The following is an 11,064-nucleotide window of genomic DNA, read 5'->3' on the forward strand; positions in this document are numbered from 1 at the left end:
ATCGATTCCCGGGAACGGGGGGGTTTGGCCCAGGAGGTGAGAGGAAGCAGACTGGGACTGTCCTCTCTGGAGTTTAGAAGAACGAGAGGAGATCTCACTGAAACCTCCAAACTCCTTCCAGGGCTCGACAGGGTGGGTGTGGGGATGTCGTTTCCCCCTGAGTGAGGGGTCTGTCGTTCTGGGCAGAGACGGGGAGAAATGTCTCTCCCACGGGGGGGAGTTTTGGAATTCTCTCCCCCAGAGGCTGTGGGGACTCAGTGGTGAGGAGATTCAGGACAGGTTTGGGATTGTTGAAGAAATCAAGGGATGTGGGGTCAGTGAGGGAAGAGTGCGACTGGGGTAAAATAATCAGCCGTGCGGTGATGGAGTAGGAACAATGGCCTCTCCTGCATTTGTCCTTAGCTCGTTGTTGGAAACGGCTGCAGAGGTTGAAAACCTGAAATAAAGGTGGGTACACAGCGGGTTGGGCAGCATCTGTGGTGAGACAACCAGAGAGACGGTTTCAAAGACAGTGATCAGGACAAGCAAAAGCATTGGAAGTCACAGAAGGGAGAAATGAATGAGCTGAGGAGAGATAGCACAGGTGGTGGTGGTGGTGCTGGCTGGGAGAGAGAGCCAGGATTATATAATAATCAATATAGCACATTTTTTCAGCAACTATTGACCCCAAAAGCTTCACATAATTACATTACATTTACACACAGGCAAAGGTGGGTGAAGTGTCTAGGACACACACAGAGCAATTCCCGGCAAGCCGAACACTTAGCCATTGCGCCACTGTCGTCTTATAGTCACTGAGCCTATTTAGCCCATCGAGTCTGCTAGCTCACAGAGCAATCCCAATCCACTCACTTCCTTCCCTGTAACCCATCATCTGCACACTCCTATCAACCCCCCCCCCCCCCCCCCCCCAAGATTCTACCCCTCACCCATACATGAGGAATAATTCACAGCAGACAATTAACCTACCTGCTGTCTGTGGGATGTGGGGGGAAACCGGAGCATCCAGGAGATCACAGAGAGGATTGTGTAAACTCCATACAGACAGTGCTGGGTGCCGGTATTGAACCCTGGTCTCTGGAGCTGAGCCTGCATTTATTTTTCTGACGGAGCGGAGAATGAGGGTGGGTGGAATGTGACATCTTGCTGCCTTTGCAGACTGCGGCACGGTGGTGACGAATCATCTTTGCTCACACGGCAGCACAGTGGCGCAGGTGGTAGAGCTGATGTCTCACAGTGCCAGAGACCAGGGTTCCTTCCTGACCTCGGGGTGCTATCTGTGTGGAGTTTGCACATTCTCCCTGTGTCCACGTGGGCTTCCTCGGTGCTCGGGTTCCCTCCCACATCCCACAGATGTGTGGGTCTGTGGATGAATTGCCCCTAGTATGTTGGGAATGGATATGAACGTGGGATAACAGGAAACTGGCAAGGATTCTGAAGGAGAAGATGTAAATGTATTTGGATAGATGGGTGCTAATTAGGGATAGTCAGCATAGTTTTGTACGTAGAAGATCATGTTCCAACGAATCTAAATAACTGAAAAGGATGACGAGGGCAAATGTATAGATATTGACTAAATGGACTTCAGCAACACTTTTGATAAGGTTCCACGTGGGAGGCTGCTCTGGGCAGTTAGATCACAAGAGATCCAGGGAGAGCTAGCCAACTGGATAGAGAATTGGCTTCATGGAAGGAAGCAGAGGGTGATAATGGAAGGTTGTTTTTCAGCCTGGTGGCCTAAGCCTAGTGGTATGCCTCAGGGATTGGTACAGAGTCCATTGCAAAGATTTGGCATGATTAGTAAGTTTGCATATGACATTAAAATGCATGGTATCACAGATAGTTATTAAAAATTACACAGGCGCAAATGGACTAAGGAATGGCTAATGGAGTTTAGAACATGGAATACAGCACAAGGACAGTTTCTTCAGTCCACAATGCCTGTACTGAACATGATGCCAAGACCAAATCTTATCTGCCTGCAAAAAATTCATAATTAATTCCCTGCATACCCGTGTGCCTATCCAAAAACAAACCATTGTATCTGCCTCAATCACCGCCCCCAGCAGCATATTCCAGGTACTCACCATCCTCTGTAAAATCTTGATTTGCACATTTCCTTCAAACTTTACCCCTCACGTGAAAGCTGTGTCCCCCCCCACCCCTAGTATTTGATTTTTCCATCCTGGGGAAAAGGATCTGACTGACCACCCTATCAATGTCTCATATTTTTATATACTTCTAGCAGTTTTATATACTTCTCACATCCTCTGGTGTTCCAGAAAAAACAACCAAAGCCTGTCCAAAGTCTCCCTGTAGCCAATACTGCTTAATCCAGGCTACATTCTGGTAAACCTCCTCTGCACATTTTCGAAAGCCTCTACGTCCTTCCTATAATGGGACGACCAGAACTGTAAAACTAGAAATGCAGCCAAACCAAGCTACATCATGTCTTCCGGATTCTTATACTAAGTGCAGGCAAGCTTATTATATACCTTACCATTCAATATACTGGTGTTGCCACTTTCAGAGAGGTATGGACTTGGACACAAAAATCTCCCTGTACAACACTACTGTTAAGGGTCAGGCCATTAATTGTATATTTTCCCGTTATATTTGATCTTCCAAAGTGCAACAACTCACACTTGCCCGGATTTAACTCCATCGACCATTTCTCCATTCCTTTCCACAGCTGATCTATAACTCTCTGTATATTTTGAGCTTCCTCACAGTCTGCAATCCCAGTAATGGTAATGTCATCTGCAAACTTACTAACCGACCCATCTACATTTATGTCCAAGTCATTTATCACAAACAGCAGAGGTCCCAGCACAGATCCCTGCAGAACTCCACTGGTCATAGACCACCGGATTATTGTCCTTCCACCAGAACCCTCTGTTTTCTATCAGTAAACCAGTTCTGAATCTGTACAACCCAGCCACTGTTCATCTCATGCATCTTAATCTGGATCAGCCTATCATGGGCGAGTTAATCAAATGTCTTACTAAAATCCATGTAGACAACATTCACCACCTACCCGCACTGATCACCTTTGTCGCCTCCTTAAAAAAACTATCAAGTTAGTAAGACATAACCTGCCTTGTACAAAGTCATGCTGATTGTCCATAATTATCCCATTCTCGTCCACATGGAAGTAAATCCTATCATGGAGAATCCTCTCCAGTAGCTTCCCCATTACTGATGTGAGACTCACTGGTTTATAATACCTTGGAATATCTCCAGTTCTCCAGGCCCTTGTCTGTTGCTAGAGAAGACACAAAGATCTTCTTCAAGGCTCCCACAATCTCCTCTCCTGCCTCTCGCAATAACCTGGGATAGAATCCAAGGTTCTGGGGATTTATCCACCTTAATGCTCTTTAAAAGCCCCAACACCGCTTCCTTAATCTCAAACTGGCCTTGTATATTAGCATTCCCCACACTGATCTCACTATGCCCTTCTCCTTGGTGGAAACAAATGCAAAGTATTTGTTTAGTGCCTCGCCTACATCCCCAGACTCACAGCACAAATTCCCTCTCTACTTGAATGGTTCAACCAACCCTTGTTTATAAAGTAGGTATAAAATACTCAGTGATTTTATTTAATCCGTCAAGCAAGAGCCATATTATGGCCCCTTTTGGCCCTTCTAGTCACACGAGTACTTTCCTCCTTTCTTTATATGACTCAAAGGCCCTGTCTGTCCAAAGGCCCTGTCTGTCCAAAGGCCCCTATCCTCTTAAACTTTGCATGCACTTCCTTTTTCATTTTGACCAAATTTTGCAAACTAGTTTGGATTGGACTTGATCGCATCTTGGGAAATTGAGAGGGGCAAGTGGCCGGTGAGGGCAAGTTGGGCCGTCGGGCCTGTTTCCATGCTGTATGTCTTTGCCTCTATTAAAACATATATACAATATACAAAACAAGAACAGTGCAAACAGTTGTTCCCAGCTGTATCAGGCAACTGAATCAGCCTATCACAACCAGAGAGCAGTCCTGTGATTTAACATCGACCTCTTTGGTGACCCACAACTATCCTTGATCCGACTTTGCTGGCTTTACCTTGCACTAAATGTTATTCCCGTATCATGTATCTACAGTGCCCTCCATAATGTTTGGGCCAAAGAACCATCATTTATTTATTTGCCTTTAAGAAGGAACTGCAGATGCTGGAAAATCGAAGGTACACAAAAATGCTGGAGAAACTCAGCGGGTGCAGCAGCATCCATGGAGCGAAGGAAATAGGCAACGTTTCAGCCCGAAACGTTGCCTATTTCCTTCGCTCCATAGATGCTGCTGCACTGCTGAGTTTCTCCAGCATTTTTGTGTACCATTTATTTATTTGCCTCTGTACTCCACAAATTGAGATTTGTAACAGAAAAAAAATCACATGTGGTTAAAGTGCAGATTGTCAGATTTTAATAAAGGCCATTTTAACATATTTTGGTTTCACCATGGAGAAATTGCAGCAGTGTTCATACAGTCCCCCCATTTCAGGGCACCATAATGTTTGGGACACAGCAACGTCATGTAAATAAAAGTAGTCATGTTTAGTATTCTGTTGCATATCCTTTGCATGCAATGACTGCTTGAAGTCTGCGATTCATGGACATCACCAGTTGCTGGGTGTCTTCTCTGGTGATGCTCTGCCAGGCCTGTATTACGGCCATCTTTAACTTATGCTTGTTTTGGGGGCTAGTCCCCTTCAGTTTTCTCTTCAGCATATAAAAAGCATGCTCAATTGAGTTCAGATCGGGTGATTGACCATTCAAGAATTGATCATTTTTTAGCTTTGAAAAACTCCTTTGTTGCTTTAGCGGTATGTTTGGGATCAATGTCTTGCTGTAGAATGAACCATCGGCTACGGGTGCTGTCTGTACGGAGTTTATATGTTCTCCCTGTGACCACGTGGGTTTTCTCCAGGTGCTTTGGTTTCCTCACACACTCCAAAGACGTACAGGTTTGTAGGAAATTGCCTCGGTAAAATTGCAAATTGTCCCTAGTTGGTGTAGAATAGTGTTAGTGTGCAGGGATTGTAGGTAGTGTGGATTCGGTGGGCCGAAGGGCCTGTTTCCATGTATCTCTAAACTAAACTAAACAACCACTCTCCTCGACTGCAGAAGGAGGAGTTGCCATCAACCTGTCTGGAGTTGGCACAATTCCCTCTTGCCTTTTGTACACCTTTGAGGATGGAAAAACCTCTGGATGTTCTTCTTGGTCACTTCCCACCAGAATGTCGGGGAGTCGAAGAAGGGCTTCAAGGTTCTCCAACCTGCGTAGTCCCTCTTTAGCCCCTCAATGTTCTCCAGGGTCAGCAGCTTCACATTTAACTTCCACATACCTCTGCTTGCCTTCTGGTCCTCCTGTTGGTGACAGGAAGCCTGAACAAGGCAGTGGTCAGAGGAACAATGGTAAGTCTAACCCTGATGGCCTTCGATGTGAAGAGTAAGTCTATCCGGGACTGGGCTAAACTATCTGGCCTCAATCAGGTGAATCGCAGCTGAGATCCGTCGAAGGGTTGCTGAAGACTTCGCACAGCTTTGCATCCTTGACTAGATCCATCAGGAGCGTGGAAATGTCCAGTCTGTTGTTGGCGCCGCTGGATCATCCCGCCGCATGGATGAAGCAGTTGATGTCACCGTCCGGAACATCGCCAACAGCGGTGAGAACTGCTGGAGAATGGCACGCTGCTCTCTCCACATGGGCCAGGCATACACATTGATCAGCTGGAGTGGAGAGCTGCATTACGTTACCTTAATGTACATCCATCACGAGGAGGATCCGTCCCCCCCCCCCCCCCCCCCACCAGTGTAGTTCAGGGAAATATCATTGTACCAGGGGCCCTTGCTACTCATGCCCCCCTGGGGTGATATCCCTTTTCTCGTTCGAGGGGAGGCTCCACCACTGTGCAGCAGCGGAAGGACCTTAGACTGTGGTCCCCCACTGAGCCCTGGTGATGGCTGCACCAAGCTTCAGTGCATCCATCAGTACCTACTCCTGCAGTCTAGAGCGGGCCTGTCAGCAACATACTCTGACAGACAACTCGCTCTGTTGGGAGATTAACAAGGTTCGGGCAGACCAAAGAGCCTCTTCAACCGAGTTTATCACCTTCCAGCACCATAGTTTTACAATGTGGAAACAGGCCCTCCAGCCCACACCAGCCATGATATCCCATCTGCAGTAGTCCCACTTGCCTATGTTTGGCTCATATCCCTCCAAACCTATCCTCTCCATGTCCCTGTCTAAATGTTTCTTAAACGTTGCGTCAAATACCTCCTCTAGAAGCTCCTTCCATACACCCACCCCTCTCAGTGTGAAAATGTTACCCCTCAGATAACACTTGATGTCCCTCTCCCATTAGTCCCTGGGAACAGTCCATAAATCAGAGAATGGTGCTTCTTGGTCGGCATGGGTCAGTTGTGCGTGTGTCCGTACTGTATGATATTTTAGGTGCAACCCGTCTCATTTCAGAGCAATGGCCACATCCTTTCCCACAATGCCACGCTGCGAGGAAAGCGCTCTACCGATTGAATGGGGCAAGCAGTGCCTGTGCAGACCAGCTGATGCCGGGAGCCATTTGCAGACTTTCCTTTCTTTTATTCCCTCTGGGTTGCGCTGGGATCATTGGTACAAGGAGTCGCTGGTTGCAAGGACGGGCTTTGCTTGCTAAATCAAAGCACAAGTGGTGGGGTTGGGAGAAGGGGCGATTGGAGCGGTAGATAGCGGAGTGAGGGCAGGACAAAGGAGGACGGCAGGAAGCCCGCGGCCGGGGGGGGGGGTAAATGCTGCATCTCGCCGGCTGCAAGCTGCTGCAAGCGGCGGGTGCTGCCCACTCTCGCACTCCCATGCACGGCCGCAATCACACTCCGGCCATAGCTCTCCGGCAGCCGCACGGTCCGCATTGCAGGCGCACTAATGCAGCTAGGGGGCGGATACCAATACAGGACTAATCCATGGACACTAGTGAAGGGACACATACCCAGACAGGCGGCGAACACTAATGCAGGGCACTCACACTTTTGCAGAGGGTGGATTAGATACACGGCAGGGACGCTAATGCAGGGGGGGAGGGGGGACACCAATGCAACGGTCGCGTGAGCTGAGTTGCAAGTACAAGTGGGTGTAACGCTAATGTCGGGCAGGCGCACTAATGCAGAAACCAGTTGCACTAATGCATGGGACCGTTGCAAATCCAGGGCAGGCATACCAGTGCAGGGAGGGACAGCAATGTAGGGCAAGCACGCCAAACCCAAAGCACACTGACCTTTCTGTCCTCGGCATCCTCCAGTGTCAGTGAGGCTAAACGCTATTTTTTTCTTTTCATTCTAGGGTCTTATTTCTTTTCTTTACTTCCTTCTCTAACTTCTTCCCTAAGGGGTTATCTTCTCCCAACACTTTCCTGCACCTTCACGATTCTTGCTTACTTTCCTTACTTCTTTTATTTCTATCTTTTTTAAAGCTCAAAAAATGAAGTGGTACAACATGATGTAATAAGATATATGCGATGTATTAATGTAATTAACTGTACTGCTAATAAAAAATAAATAAAAAGAATCAATATTTTAAATATCTTCAAATTCGTGATTATCTGAAAAAATACACAAAAGACTATCATAATATGCCTACAGACTTACTGGATGAAGCAATGAAGACAAAGGCGGAATGAGCGAATCTAATATCGTACTTATATAACATCATCTTAAACATAGAAATACCCACAACTGATGGAATTAGAAGAGACTGGGAACAAGAATTAGCTATACAAATTTCAAAAGAGAGCTGGGATAATCACTACAGGTGCATAAATGTTCGATCAACGTACGACATACTCTCATCCAATTCAAAACATTACATAGACTATATTATTCAAAAACTAAAATAAATAAACTCTTCCCTAATGTCTCATCCATCTGTGATAAATGTATGTGTCAAGAAGCTACCCTAGCGCATTCTTTTGTTTTTTGTACAAAAATCCAAAAATTCTGGAATGAAATATTTGACATCTTTACAAAATTAATTAAAATAAAACTGGTACCAAAACCAAAATGGATCATTTTTGGAATATCAGAAGGTAACCCTGAACTAAACGTGTTTCAGAAGAATCTACTCAATTACGGGCTAATAATGGGAAAAAAGCTCATACTTAAATTCTGGAAAAATGCGCCTACACCAACAATAAAAATGTGGATATCAAGTATGTTTGAAACACTACATCTGGAAGAGATGAGATTCCTCTTAGCAGGCAAACCAGACCACTTCCAAAATACGTGGTCTACGTTTTTGGAACTATTACAAGCATAAGGTGCAATAGTAAATAAATAAATAAATAAATAAATAAATAAATAAATAATAAATAAATAATGGATAAATAAATAAATAAATAGATGGATAGATGGAATAAATAAATAAATAAATAAATAAAAGGTACCAGAATCTGGCAACGGGGGGTAAAAAAAAAAACAAACAACAAAAACAGACTTGGTTGGTAGTCCCCTTTCTGCGGAGTTTAATGTTATAATAGAGCGATTGTTTCTCCTTTCTTTTTCATTTTCTTGGGTCTACTTTCTTTCTTTACTTCCTTCTCTAACTTCTTTTCTAAGGGGCTTTCTTTTCTTAACACTCTCCTGCACCTTCACGACTCTTGCGCACTTTCCTTACTTTCTTTACTTCTATCTTTTTTTTTAAAGCTAAAAAAATGAAGCGGTACAAAAAAATGTATTAAGACATATGTGTTGTGTATTATTGTAACTTACCGTACTTCTAATAAAAATAAAATAAAATTAAATAAAATTAAAAAAATAAAAATTCTTGCTCTGCTTCAGCACAACAAAATATAGTAGGCATGAATACAGAACAGATCAGTGTGTCCATATACCATTATATAAATATATACACACATGAATAAATAAACGGATAAAGTGCAAATAAACAGATAATGGTCTATTAATGTTCAGAGCAACAGGCAGGGTGGGAGATTGCTCCCACTGCCCCATTCTCCCCACAGCCCTGATCAATCCCACAGGATTATTGGAACACCGCTACCAGCCTTGGAGGGCATCTACCACACACGGTGCCTCAGGAAGGCCGTCAGCATCCATAAAGACTACTCACACCCTTGTAATGGACTGTTCGAACTACTTCCCTCCGGCAGACGTTACAAGGCCTTCTACGCCCGAACCTCCAGACTCAGAAACAGCTTTATTCCCAGAGCTATAGCGGCTCTGAACCGGCCCTGCTGAGTGCCCCCCATCCCCCCTGGACTGTCTTTCTCGGATGGTCACGTCACACAGCTTATTTATTTTACTTTTCTTTACATCGGTTGGAAGCTGCATACTAAATCTCGTTGCACTGATGTGCAATGACAATAACTATTATTATTATTATTATTATTATTATTATTATTATTATTATTATTATTATTATTATTATTATTATTATTATTATTATTATTATTATAATCCCACGGCAAAGTGGCAAAAAAGGGGGCTTTTCCTCGTTGGCTGCCTGCGACAAGCAGCGTTCAACAGGGTTCAGTGCTGGGGTTGCTATTCGTCACGTTGCATATCATTGAAGGCTTTGTGGCTACATTTGCAGACGATACGAAGCTCGGGGGGGGGGGGGGGGGGGGGGGGGGGGGGGGGGGGGGGGGGGGGGGGGGGGGGGGGGGGAGGGGGGGAGGGTAGGGCAAGCAGAGACCCTGCAAAATGACTTGGACAGGTTGGGAGAGTGGGTAAAGAAGTGGCAGATGGAATGCACCAAGCAAGTGTGGTGTCATGCATTTTGGTAGTAGGAATAAAGGCGTTAGCTATTATTTTCTAAATGGGGAGAGAATTCAGAAATCGAAGGCGCAAAAGGACTTGGGAGTACAGGTGCAGGTTGCAAACAAATGAATTTACAAGTCAAATCAGTAGTAAAGAAGGCAAATGCAATGCTAGCATTTATTTCGATGGGACTAGAATATAAAAAGAGGGATTTAATGCTGAGGCTTCAAAAGGCACTATTCAACACATTTGAGTATTGAGTAGTTTTGGTCATATCTTAGGAAGGATGTACTGGCATTGAAGAAGATCCAGAGGTTTATGAGAATGATCCCAGAGATGATTGACATAATTATTGGCACTGGGACTTTACTCTCTGGTATGTTTAGAGAGAATGTTTCCACTAGTGGGAGAGTCTTGGACCAGAGGACGCAGTCACAGAATAAAAGGACATACCTTTCGAAACGAGATGAGGAGGAATATTTTTCTGTGAATCTGTGGAATTAATTGCCACTGAAGGCTGTGGAGGCCAGGTCAATGGATATTTTTAAAGCGGATATGAACACATTTTTGATTAGTACTAGGGGTTGAGTGTTAGGGGTTATGGGGAGAAGGCAGGAGAATGGGGTTGAGAGGGAAAGCCAGATCACCCATGATTGAACGGCGGAGTAGACTTGATGGACCAAATGGCCTAATTCTGCTCCTGTAACCCGACTGCCCCACTCTCACCACATCCCTAATTAATCCAATGACTCAATGATACTTTATTGTCACATGTACCTCGGTGCAGTGAAATGTTTCGTTTTGCATACAACCCGTTTCAAAAGCAAGCCAATCCCAAATACTATTCCCACTGCCCCGCTCCCCCCGCAGCGCTCTTTAGCAAATCTCAAACCAACTGTACAGCCCTGCATGAATCTCGCGATTCCACTCTCTCCCCACAATCCAGTCTCACCGCCCTTGCGGCTCTCTCTCGCAGGGTCAGCCTCTCCTGTATGTCCGGGCCCCAGGCTGAGGGAGGCGGCGATGAAGAGGGAGCCAGGCTGGGGAGCAGCGGCGGTGGGGGGTTGAGGAGGCCGGTGCCGCCCGGGGTTTCTCTCCTGCACCACTGCTTCCACACCGTCGGTAAACTACGGCGGCACAAGCGCGCCCATCTGCCCGCGCCCCCCGCACACCTGCCCGCGCCCCCGCACGCCTGCCCGCGCCCCCCGCACGCCTGCCCGCGCCCCCGCACGCCTGCCCGCGTCCCCTCCTCCCTGATGGAGGTGGGACTTGGTTTGCCTGAAAGGAAAATGTGATCCCATTCTACCG

The sequence above is a fragment of the Leucoraja erinacea genome, chromosome 24, assembly GCF_028641065.1.
Source record: "Leucoraja erinacea ecotype New England chromosome 24, Leri_hhj_1, whole genome shotgun sequence".
Lineage (NCBI taxonomy): Eukaryota > Metazoa > Chordata > Chondrichthyes > Rajiformes > Rajidae > Leucoraja > Leucoraja erinaceus.